This window comes from Anguilla anguilla, chromosome 5 (assembly GCF_013347855.1).
Source record: "Anguilla anguilla isolate fAngAng1 chromosome 5, fAngAng1.pri, whole genome shotgun sequence".
In the NCBI taxonomy this organism is placed as follows: Eukaryota; Metazoa; Chordata; class Actinopteri; order Anguilliformes; family Anguillidae; genus Anguilla; species Anguilla anguilla.
The window spans coordinates 41,259,346-41,273,178 of NC_049205.1; the positions used below are offsets into that span (position 1 = coordinate 41,259,346).

Here is a 13,833-nt window from a genome sequence, read left to right on the forward strand (position 1 = left end):
TGTATTTTTGACACGTGAGTAACGAAGTTCAGCAAATGTTAAGTTACAAGAGAACTCATTAAACCGTTTCCACCCATGTCAGTTTGAACTGAACCCATGGTGGGCTGTGAATAATGACAAAGTCCACATTTCATCAAATCGATCGCTTGAAAAACAAAGCAGAATACTATCAGATGGAATATTGGCCAATTTGACTTTTGCCTTACCATGCACCTTGCTGTCTTCCGGCCGCTAGAGGGTGGTCAAGCACTATTTAGCACGCATTCGGGACATTGTAGGTCAGGCCAGTGGTGAGCGAGAATAGGGGGTAGTAAATTCGGTATTTAATAGGTGGAAGCTTATTTCTTTCAAAAACAAATATAAAAAAAACAGGCACTACTGTGGTAACAACTGGATTAATACAACATGAGTAAAATAAAAGCAACAACAGAAACAATAACGATAATGATATTATATGTAATTTATTATTATTATTATTATTATTATCATTATTACTACTACTTTAACATTTTTGTTGTTAGTGCTGTGGTTGCAGCAGCAAATACAACAATAATATACTGTGCTGTGAAAAAGTATTTGCCCCCTTCTTGATTACCTCTATTGCATATTTGCCACAATGAATGGTTTCAGATCTTTAGACAAAATGTAATATTAGACAAAGGTAATTGAGTAAACACAAAACACATTTGTAAAATTATTTCATTTATTTAAGGAAAAGGTCATCAAACACCCATGTCACCTTTGTGAAAAAACAACTGCCCCCTTAGTTACTCAATTAATCCATTTTGAACCTTTATTTATGCATGGGAATTATGTTGAAGAAATTAATGAATACTTTAAAAAAATGAATAAATTAATTAAAAACAACAGTAACAACAACAACAATAATAATAATAATAAAACAGTTCAATTCAGTCAGAACAATTACATTCAAAGGTAGCCAGTTTTTAAAAATTTTTTTATCAGGGACCTGAATTAGCCCATGGTAATCAAAGAGTTCAGCTTTAATGTGCACTGTAACTCATTCCAGTCATGCGGAGCACTATATCTAAATGCAGTTGTACTCAGTTCAGATGAGACCTGCAGGCACCTGGAAAAATCACCCAGTCCTGAGAACGAGTCTGATAGGCTGCAACTCTACATTCAATTAGAGATGAAATATAAGGAAGTAGCTTTTGGATGAGTGCTTTATATAAAAATCGGAACCAATGTTGATCTCTTCTCTGAGACAGGGAGGGCCAGCCTACTTTTTGATACACACACACAAGGATGAGAACGGTACCCATCTCCAGTGATGTGACGTAGGGCCAAATGCAATTAACCAAATTCAATTGATAATTAGATTCAGCTGATTGAACACAGCCAGGCTTGACTGCAGCCAGCCCTGTTGAATCTAAACATCACTCATATTGAACCTTACCATTTGAGTGAAGTAGTCACCACAAAGTTTATAAAAGTTCTATGTTCCCCAATCAAAGGAAATTCCAGAAGATATGAGAAATATATCTGACTGGAAAGTGCTGCATAGCCATTTCTAAGGTTCTAGGACTCCACTGAACTGCAGTGAGAGCCATTATCTCTGGCCTGCCGAAATTTCTTCAAGATTGGGCAAAAATGGGATTAATGGCAGAGTAGCAAGGCAGAAATCACTGCTAACGAAGAGGAACACCAATGCTTGTATCACATTTGCAAAAAAAAGCTCTTGGATGATCCCCAAGACAAATGAGTCATAAGTGGAACTTTTTGGATGACACGGGTGCCATTATGTCTGGTATAAAACAAATACAGCGTTTCACAATAAGAACGGCATACCAACAGTCAAATATGGTGGGGGTAGTGTAATGACATGGGGATGCTTTGCTGCCTCAGAACGTGGACGACTTTCCATTATTGAAGGAACCATTAATTCTGCTCTGTACCAGGAAATTCTTAAGAAGAATGTCCAGTTACTTATCCATGAGCTGAAGCTGAAGCGTAATTGAATTATACAACAAGACTATGATCCAAAACACAAAAGCAAGTCCACTGAATCTGAATGGCTGAAAAGAAACAAAATTAAAGTTTTGGAGTGGCCTAGTCAACTTGAACCCAATAGAGATAATGTGTCAGGACTTGAAACGACCTCATGCTCAAAACCTTCCAATTTTTTCTGAGTTAAGGCAGTTCTGCAAGAAGAGGGGGCTAAAATTTCTCCACATCAATCTGAAATACTTATATGAAATCACAGGAAGCATTTGGTTGCAGTTATTGCTGCTAAAGGTGGTGCAACCAGTCATTAAGTTTATGGGGGCAATTACTTTTTCACATGGGTGTTATGGATGTTTGATAACTTTTTTCATTAAATAAACGAAATACTAATTTAGAAAATGTGTTTTGCGTTTACTGAGATTCCCTAGTAAATATTGCATTTTGTCTAAACACCTGAAATCATTCAATGTGACAAATATGCAATCAGGAAATGGGCACATACCTCTTCATGGCACTGTACTAATTATAATAATAGCATAAGGACAAACCAGAGGTCCAGGTTCAGAAAGTAAAAGCCCTCCCCAGTATGTTGTTCCAATAGCCAGGATCTGTTAATTAGCACACTTCTGCAGCTAGGAGGTAGAACTAATTAGTGAAATCAGCTGGCTGAGTTCATGGGTGGAGGAAACACACGGTAGCACTTTTACTTTCTGACCCCTGGACTCCCCACCTCACCAGGGTTTTGGGAAAATAAAGTGGTAGACTATAAAACTCAAGTAGCCTTACTACATTATGAAATATATTAATGACGCTAATTGGAGTTGCGTTATTTTTTCTTGGATATTACCTATTAGTTCAATCTTTGAGTATTCCCAACAAAATATAGGCATCACAAATACATTAAAGCATTTCATTATGGCACATAACATGTGAACATCTCACATTTCAATTTGGCCTTTGGGTTTGTCTGTGAAGTGGATGGTTTGTAACACATTTTCACCTTCTTTCCTTCTATATTTAAAATATAGCCATATAGCCTAGTCACCATTTGCACTCGCGGAGAGGGGAACACAAACTGCATCAGTTGGGGCACTGCATCTAAGGGAGGTCAGGGGTGATCTTCTCTCTGGTCAATGCCCCAGTGCAGTGGTGGGGACACTGTGCTATAGGAGATGCCGTCTTTCGGATGACACGTTCAATTCAGGTCCTGACTCACTGTGGTCACTAAATATAATTAGAGCACATGCCCATAACTGGAATTATTTATTTGTTATCTCTTGTTCCCTTATGTGCTGATTCTATATGTGCAGGCTAAGTTTTGCGATTCGAACCTTGTTTGGCCAATTACAGGAAGGGATGAACCATTCCATGTAAACTATGTGTCAACAACAGTATGCCGAAAAGAAGTGGAACTGATTTCAAGGCTTTGATGCTTTGTGTCACAAAATAAAGACAAAGCTTACCATGGGGCCCAACTAATAACGTATTTTATGTCGGTCAGGTTATCTGGTAATGATTACACTGGTTATTAGGCCCTCTCTATGAATATGAACGTGCTGACTTGATAACCTATTTGAAGCTACTGCACAATTTTAATAGAATAATTCAAATGTAACATACGTGAGAGGTGGATAAAGAAGAGCATATGAGCATATTTTTATTTTCTACTGCGTAGTGTTTCTAGCCTGGGCTGATTTTGATCACTTGAATCAAGGTATTTTTTCGATATGAAGAATGGATCTTTTTATCTCTGGAAGGTGTACCTTCAACAGATGGCTGCGTTATTTCCGTGTTTACTTAAAGCACGGTCGCTTGTATTTGAAGAAGTTTGATCTAATCACGGTCATTAGGCCTGACAACAGGAAGTTCGCTCTACCTCACTGTAAACACATGCTGATTTGCAAACAATTTCAGTCCACACTTAATACATAGTAACATGGCTTACCACTGTCCTCTCTGTGCCTGGTTACAACACAAATACTCTGTCCTCTGCATAAATGCATTTTGGGACGAAAATAGATGACAGCCAAAAGCCATCTGTGACAGGGACTTACAATTTGTGGCAGCAGCTCTGTGCTCGGCCCAGCCATTAAACGTGTCTGATTTCAGACCTTTGCTGTAGTAGCGACTGATGTATGTGTACATTCACAATGAGAAACATAATTAAGGGAAAGTGTCAGTCTACGTAGTTTCCTCCCAACCGATCCAAACGGATTTCGTCATGACCGAATGAATTCCAATATTAAAACTTAAATTCAAAAGACAGTTTATTTATATGTGTCAGTCAAAATATGTCCCATTTCTGAGTGAATTTACGTTAGGCCTACATAACAAACTCACAAACGAATCAGCAATATCGTGTAAACCTTTGTGGGCTCTTGAGGCATCATCGTTTATATATTATGTCAAGACTAATGTAGACTACATAATGTAGGTATGGTATTTATGGTGTCCAAAATAGAATTAAATGTTAGCCATCGCTAAGATTTAGAAGTGTTTCAAGACGTCTTCTAAAAATGCCAGCGCAAGATATATGCAAGAACGCGCACATCAGTTCATTATTGATACACAGTAAAATGTCCAGGGTTAAATAAACTCTTACAGAGTGCATTCTGGTCCTTCGTACTCCGTTAGAGTTGCATGAACACTGGACATTTTACTATGTAGTTGGTGCAATTCTGTATTCTCATTTCCAACATCAAAATATGTCTCAGCTTATATAACAAGCGCGGAACCGTCCAGACCCACGGCACAACTCACTCCCGCAGACACATTTTAGCTGGCACCACCTGCGCATGCGTCCGACTAAACGAAGCACCACCTGCTCATGCGTCCCACAAAACGTCCCTCAAAGGTCGTCTGTGAGTGAGTGAGTGCATGAGTGACCACAATTTGCCATGTATAGCCCACGGTGCCAGTTCCCGCGCGCCGTGGGAAAAAGAAAAACAGGACACGAAGTCTCTGTGCTGTCAAAAGACAATAGAATGGGGCTATCATATAGCCTAACTTGGATACCATACGTGGATATCATAAATAGCTATCATAACAATGAACTCTATCATCACACTTGGCCAACATGAACTTCACAATAAAACTTCACTCCCATCTATGCAATTTACATTTACATGTCTTACATAATTTTCCATGTAATCTATAGGCTGCAAGCCGAAGACAGGCTTTCAAAGATTCTTAGCATATAAATGTGAATTTTGTAAGAGTGAACATGGAATCAGTAGGCTGATCAATTGCCCATATGATGTTGTTAATCTAAACAGTAACGGATAGCCTACTGACACAACTGTAAAAAAAAATTAAAATCTAATTTTTGCTACTATTTAAGTTTTCCATAAGTGAAATGTATTTCTCAAAAGAAAAGAAAAGAAAAACAGATTAACATGTTCGTGTTATTTTTTAATTGGCGGGAGTGCTCGTCGTGTGTTTTCTAGGCGTGTTCCGAGCCTCTAATGTTCGAGTTATGCCATCAACCTAATACATTGTGACTGCTCCTCTCTCTAGTGACAAAGCTTTACAGCTGCCCACGAATCAATAGATGTCAAAGAAATATTATGGCAATCACGACAGAAAATTTAAATCCTAACCCGCGTCTGATAAAAAAATTGTCAGTTTTTTTTTTTTTGGCCGTGTATAAATTAATCTTAAACTTTTGTCATTTTTTTGTCTACCGTTTTCCCTGTTGATAAAGTGAGTTGCATCTGTCGAATATACCCTAATTGTAATTACTGCTCTTCATGTGGTCTACTGCCTTGAACAGCATTTAATTAAAAACATAATTAAAGGAAGATCTTAGGCAAGACTAGGCCAATATCCAGATGGTCAACAATAAATGATTTGAGAGCTTATTGGCTGACTTCTGATTCTACCCAGATTCGTGGTAACAACGTGGAGAGCGTTGGATCAGAGATACAAGATGGGAAGAAAACTTTCTGATTTATGTTGTCTCATAATGCAAATGCTTTCTGCAATGTAATAATATGTGGGTGAAAATGTGACAGACTTTCCCGTAGACGTTAAACAAAAGGAGAGGATTCAATTAGTTAGAATGATTTAAATGCAGCAAATGAGACTCGAACTTATTGTGAATACTCTTTAAACACAATTAAGCATAATAAAGCTTTGAATGTACCTCCCATTGGCGATAGAGTTAGAATACTTCAGAGACAAGTATTTATGGCCTATGACGGTCAGCTGCGTCATTAAAAAAAACATTACCTTTAAGTATAAAATACAAAGAATAGTGTGTGTGTGTGTGTGTGTGTGTGTGTGTGTGTGAGAGAGAGAGAGAGAGAGAGAGAGACTTTTCACCGTCAAGCCACAGTTATGTGAACGCATTATTTTCATAATTTAATGTGTAAAACTTATACCATTATGTTGAAAATATTAAAATGATTTAATTTAATATGTTGACATATTTATACTACCTCCGTTTTCTATTGTAGCTGCGGTCACGATGTGGTCACCCCTAGAGCGACACATAAGCAACACAGAGACACGGACTTTTGATGGTACAGATCTACTTTTTCTAAAATGGTAGAAGACGGAGTAATTTGCTTTAGAAATTGCAGTGTTTATCAATATCATTACATCAGATTTATTTAGCAGTCGCTTTTATCCGAAGTATTTTATCCAGGGTATCAGTATTTTACATACGTAGCCTATGGCATTATCAAGTATGTAAAGATATTAATTTTTAAAAAAGAAGAAAACTTAAGGAAATTATTCAGAAGACCCAATTACGGCAGCGAATATTCTTAGAAAAACATGCTATAAAATTTCGTTGACAAATCCAGATCTCTAATATTCACACCTTCGCGTCTATGAGAACCAATTTGTTGAAGAACTACATCAATATGTTATTATGTTATTAGCTGGAGAATTGTAATTATTTTCTAAGCATTATGCATAAAATCTCGCCAGCCGCCAGCGCTATGCCATTGCGATAGTGCAATAGCATGCATAAATAAATAAATAAATAAATAAAAGCTTTCAGTGGTCCCTTTCGTTTTCAGGAGCGCAGATTTTGCAAAGAGTAATCAGTTCAATTATCTTCAAAATATTTACTTCGGCATAAAATGTGTCTTATAGATAAAAACGTGTTCTCACTGTTCCATGAGTGTATTTTCCAGACGGTTTGTCGTTGTTATTGCCTGATCTAGTGTGTGTTGTTTCACATACTCTGGTTATCTCTGCTTATTCAGATACAAAATCGCTGCGGTATCCATTTAAATGTATCATCGAGATTTGTGTTGATTTGTCACATTAGGTGTTTTTTATATTCCGTCTATGACTCGCTTGAAGCTGTATGTAAGACAGCTTAACCTCAGAACTGCAGAAATTTTATTTTTAAAATGCGCCTATTTCTGTGCGGGTTTTACAATTCTGCTTTTCACAAATAGTTCACTGAGATTTGGAAGCATTCCCCTATTATCATTATCTTTTAATCTTCCAAAAATTAAAGTTAAACAATTAAACAATGAAAATACACATATCCACGAGTGCGTATTTGTACATACAAAATTGTACACTTGCACGTGCGTGAGTGGGCATGCTGCACAGTAAAATATCCAGTGTTAATTCGGCTCTAACAGAATACATAAGGTCCAGTTGAGACCATATGCACTCTGTAAGAGTTGATTTAACTCTGAACATTTTACTTTGTACACTGAATAAAACGTGACAGATTGTGTTTATATGTAGCCTGTATATACCAAAACTAAACAATGAAAGTGTAGCTTGTAATTACAATTTAAATGAGTAAATTTAACATAGAAACACATGTTTCCTGCTACACAAGACCACTCCTGCATTAATAATGGGGTCATATCAGCATTATCACATAACAATTACATTACTTATGGTTGAAATACAAAAACATTTTTTTTTTCTGTTTGTCCATGTCTGAAGTCATTTTTCAGAAAAATGCCACGGTCTTCTTGGCTGAAGATTGCTATAATGCCCCCCAACACACACACACACACACACACACACAGTCAAAAAATCAAATTAGTTTCTCATTCACTTGCTGTATTCTGTTTCATTTTTTCCAAGGCAATTAGTTAACAGACATTTAGACCCACTGGTAACGAGAGTCGAGGTTGATAGTGTTAAAGGATCATTTGTGTAACTAGGATTGCATTTCTCCTTTTCTTAATGTTGCTAAGTGTAAACCTGATTACCTGAAACCATATAATTTCACAAGAAACAATGTCTCGAAGCTTTGCTTCCAGCACACTGCGCCATTCTGTTTCCAAAGCATTCTGCCGGGTCTGTTCACCTGGAGCTGGGTGGAAAATTAGCATTGATATAGATTTAGTTGAAATGGAATCTTTTAAATCTTTTCAAAATGCAGGAAGATAATTACACTGTCTGAGGACAGCCAAGGCCACCATCTCTGGGGACCCCGGGAAGTTGATTCACTAACGCAGTGTACCCAGATAAAACAACAAAAACACTGTTTTGGACATTATGATGTTAATAGGGATGGCCACTGGTGAGAGGGAGTTGCTGAAAAGTATTTTATTTTTTATTTTTTTAACTTGGTATCTGTATCTTACACTCTAATTCACATGATTTGCAGAAGTAATTTAGAGGAATGAGTTTATCTGTCACTACAACAAAGGAGATGAAGAGATGGACTGTTATATATTTTGCAGTGGCCCACTCACTGCATTACATTATGGAATTATATGAGAACAGATGAGTTGTTCCCAGTCAGGTAGAAAGCAATAAGAATGAAACACATTACTGTGTCTTTACAAGCCTAGGTAGGGTTTAGAAGATATTCATGTGATGTTGGTTCAATGCATAAAATTATCTAAAAGCAATGGACACACTTCAAAACAAATAGGGTGTAAGTCACAGCTCCCACAGCTCTGATGAAAAACTAAATCAAAGTCAGATTCGGCTAATTTTTACATTTCTGTTGGATTTAATCACACAAAGCTCATGAACCATGATGTGGCCCATCTCGAACATAAACTTAATGTCTTGAGTCCAGCTTAAAAATATTAGAGATAATCAAATTAGTTATTTGAGACTTCACTTGAGGCAAATGGCTTTATAATAATCTGACTGCTGACTAAGCAATGCCTCTCCAAAAGTTTTTCGGACTCAAAAAATTGCCAAAGTCAGGATCACCAAACTCGCACAGATCAGGGCCTCTGACTGACCACAAATCCCACTGTGCCAATCGTTACACTTGGTATTTTCGACAAGTCCCTGTTGAACTGGGTTATCTTGCCAATGCTGGAACCTTGATTCTCTCAGTATGTGCATGTGAAGAGTTCCTACCCAAAGAAAATCAGTCATCGTGAGATGTAGTTTCAAGCAGGCTGTTTTTTCCTTAGGCACGATACCATCGTCACACCTCTCCCCCAAACCCCACTCCTCACCCATGTTCTCACATGTATCTTTCTTTAACCATATTGCTGTAAATCATCACCGGGATCATGAGTGATGGTATCATTAGCCATGTGACATTGTGTTACCATGTCATTATGTTAACCGATTGATAATATCTGGTTATGTTAGTCAGGGTTGTTGCTTTTGCTTATTTTATAAGCAGGATATCTCCAGAAAATATCACAAGCCACAGTATTCTCTGAATGTGGTGGATCACCATTCTTATCAAAAACAGTGCCTCCAGAGGTCCCTCCAGTACAGATTTAATGCAGCTTATATCCATTTCACATTAATCACTCTAGGCCCAGGCTAATTAACCGCTACAGTGTTCCTTCTCTCTTTGTTGATTTTCAGCATAAGTCAGAACAAATGTTTGCAAATAGAAGCACCCTCTGGGACAGGGGTGTCCGATGGGCTGATGTGGGTGCAGGTTATTATTTTAGCCCGGCACTGTGATACCTCATTCAACTAATTAATGCATCCGCGGTCTTCAATGGAAAAAATGTCCTGTCTTTTTTCCTTCACATAACACATTTCGTTTTAAGCATAAAACTAACTTATATGAATAATTGCAGAATGTTAGAGTTTGTGTTGTTTAAAATGGTGTAAGGAATTTTAAAAAACGACATCAATTATAGCTTTAAGTGGAGCATTGCATTTGTTATCCAATGCCGTGTCATCAATACAGCTCCAATAGAAACTCGAGAGGCAACTGTTAATGAATCTTTTTCTATAGTCAATCAACTAATTAATTCTTTGTCTCAACAAAATATGTCCATGAATCTTTCAACTTACATCATTTGGATGCATGTCAATAATAGTTACCATAGCTACTGGACAATGATGTAACCTGTATTATCACATGCCCTTTTAGCATATTATTATTTGAGATAATGTAATATATTTCAGTTAACCGTTATTAATTTGTGAGTGGATAAGAGTCCTCATATGTCATGTCATTTGATGTCCTCGTTAACTCGTGTTTTCCCTTGTCAGCTCACAGCTTGACACGAGCTCAGACGCCTTTCGTTGCAAGGGAATGATAAATGTGCTGTTTTATCCATGCCATTTATTTCGTCCTTGTTTCCAGCACGAGGCATCAAAATCAATCACAAAGAAGTCCAGTTGGCAGGTGTCAATCTCGGTATTTTCATCCAACCCCGTAGCCTATATATTTAATCCAATTACAAGGGTCATGGAGCAAAAGCCAATCTCCCTTCTTAGAATGCAGTTCTTACTCCGAATTCGAAGTGCAAAATGGTCATGGCCCGTGTGAAACTGATAACTTTGTCCGTTAAATATCCTAAAGTACCATAAGCATAATATAGTACTGGATTCTTTTTATAGCTGGAGAGGCGGTAAGTGTAGGTGTGCAAAGTGAGTATCTTGTTATTTTACAAGTCTAACTGAGAGGGGAGCTTAGCAATGGAACTCGTTCCGCTCGTTGCGCTTTCAAATACAATTGTAGATCGAACTCAGCCTTGTCACGTTGAGCAAAAGTGAATTTCTAACATCCAGGACGTGGCTGTCTGCTTTGAACAAATTGCATCCAATCACCCCGAGGGAATTCAGCTAATGTCTCAGTCCAAAGACGGGATGAGGAGGAGAAAACAAATCAAACACTGCACACATAGCCAGGATTATTACAAATATTTCACAGTCGAGAGAGAGAGAGAGAGAGAGAGAGAGAGAGAGATTACTCATAAATTTTCAATCAAAAATGCAATTGCCATCATTATGTGACCTTGTCAAACTATTTCAACCCAACAATTACAGAATTTTCATTTTATTAAAATTTTTATTTAAAACAAAAATGGCCCGTGCACGTGTTAATCAAACAAGTAAGAACACATAGATCTCGACGTAGGCTACATTTAGTTATTCAGTTCTGCGACAACAAACGTTGCAGAAGAAATGGAATAACAGTGTTGTTTGATCATAAAAACAGGTTCAGATATTTATCCAAGAAATGTCTCACCTACATTCAAACACAATACACAATATAACCGCTGTATTATTTAATAGTTCCTCAGATTAAAAACAGTCCTGCGTTTCACATAGACAATAATGTGTTGGCCTATGAGAAAAATCTGCTATTTACATAATTCGGCATATTAGGAAAACATAGGCTACTTCTACATTTACGTCCAGGAACTTAGTTCTTTGGATTAAGCAAAAGCCTTCAACATTATTTTCAAAAAGCATCCTACAGGACACACTAATCGTTTCTTCAAAGCTGTTACATGAAATCGGTTGTGCTCACACGTAGCCTACAGTTGCTTACCTTATCCTCTTTGCACCCATTCCTGATTAGGATGATAAAGTTCTATCCACAACCGGCTCATTTAAAAAAAATTCTCTACCAATTATAGTAGCACCTTTCTTCTTCCTGGCCAGTTATTTGATAACCGGTTCGGTCCCTGGACTTTGCAATCTGTTTCTCGTAGTGCATTTGTGGTTTTGCGTGGCTAGAGAATCAGGCTAATCATTACAATATTTGTTTTCAATTTTATCAGTCTGAATGCACACGAGATAGGGCTACCAGAAGACAATCCGGGTTTTCCACCTTATGCAGGCTTCTGGCTGCTTAAGACTCCAATATAATATTTAGATTTTATTTTAAGAAAAGTGATACAAGTGATGATACAAAAGCTCATCAAAATGTGATAAAATGTGTTAATATTTCCTTTATTGGGTAAATTTAACCCATATCGTTTCAACAGTAAAAATAATAGCCTACTAATTAGCCGTAGGTTGCTCCGACTAATCTACAAAGAATAACAACCACCACAACAATAATTGTAACAAAATAAATTATCATTATTAACAATAACAACACATTAACAACAACAATAATAATAATAATAATAGTAATACTAATAATAATAATAAGAACTATTATTGTTCTTCTTCTTATTATTATTATTATTATTATTATTATTATTATTATTATTATTAATAATGTAGTTTACTTATTTTACGTAAACTATGTCCATACGTTTTCAACGTTGAAATTACTATTTAAAAATATGAATCCCAATACTTATTACATTCACCGATAGTAAGAGGCCTATCTATATTTTATCTACTTTAATGTGAGTAAAATCATTGTTAACAAAACAACTACAAACTTAAAAAGAGGGAGACTGCGGTAACGGAAAAAATAATATTTCTGAATGGACAAAATATAATAAAAGCACTTTTAAAAGACCCCCTCGCTCTCCTTAATAGACGTTGGCTAAATTTATAGCTTACTACTACTACTACTGCTACTACTACTACTACTCTCTCTCTCTCTCTCTCTCTCTCTCACACACACACACACACACACACACACACGCAAACATGCATTTGGAAGCAGAGAGGCAGCAGTGGGAAGGCTGGCTATACAGATTTCAGTTCACGCCTGATCAGGTTTTGGAGAGCGGAGCGGTGCGGAGAGGGAAAGACAGCACCTGGCCAAGCTTTAGCATCCCATCTCATTTTATTGACAGCCTGATAAGCGGGCCGAAGCCGTGAGGTTTCCAGCGTTGTTTTCGAGAACCCTGCTGCGTTGCACGGTTTCACGGTTCCTTAATGGTAGTTACTCCAAATAACGACGAGCCAAACAATTCTCTGACAGCTCTATATCTACCTCGGCTTTTAAAAACCACAAGCCGACCACACACTTCCTGAGAAACCTATGCAGTGCGGTTGTACATTTACCTTTTGACTTGTGCAAATTGACATTAACATTGGGTCGTTTTGTAGATGTTCAACATGTCTTATAGATTCAAACCCATAACAGCCTATTAGGTCGACGTAATATTCAAAAACATTCTACTATAGCAAATAGTCTACCAGGTATGTTTGGAAAACTTATATTTATTTACTCGCCGTCAAAAAAAGAAAGAAAGCATTTTTAAATATGAAAAAACCTTACTAAACTGCAATGTGAATGCGCTCAGTAAGGGTTTTTTAAGGTTCCTACCACAATGATCTGTATAAGCTTGTCTTTCCCGTTAAATATTTAAAACTGACAAGAGCTTGTAAATGATCACGTTGGAATCGAACATATTCAATAACAGCTGGCAAATAGACATTAATTAGTGTTACCCAGTACAGTATTGATGCATGTTCGCGTAGGGCTACACGTCTATCTTCAGAAACGCTGGCCTACGCTATGTTCAATGCACAGTTCTTCTGAATTTCCATGGTCGTAATTATTAAATAAAATATTTCGGTCTATTTACATCAACACACACACACACACACACACACACACACAGTCGATATATATATATATATATATATATATATATACACACACACACATTTGATATTTAAAATCTGATATGGCTGTTTTTACATTATTTTCCATCAGTATTACAATATTATAATGAACATAGTTAGGTGTGGTATTGCACAAAACTGGTTTATGGATAACTCCGCCATGTTAGATGATTA

General features: G+C 37.0%; 1 protein-coding gene across 2 annotated transcripts in view; it reads right to left on the reverse strand.

Moving 5' to 3' along the window:
• The window catches only part of LOC118227622 (reticulocalbin-1-like), a 46,078-nt gene that overhangs the window by 25,963 nt on the left and 6,282 nt on the right, over nucleotides 1-13,833 (reverse strand). The window lies entirely within an intron of this gene.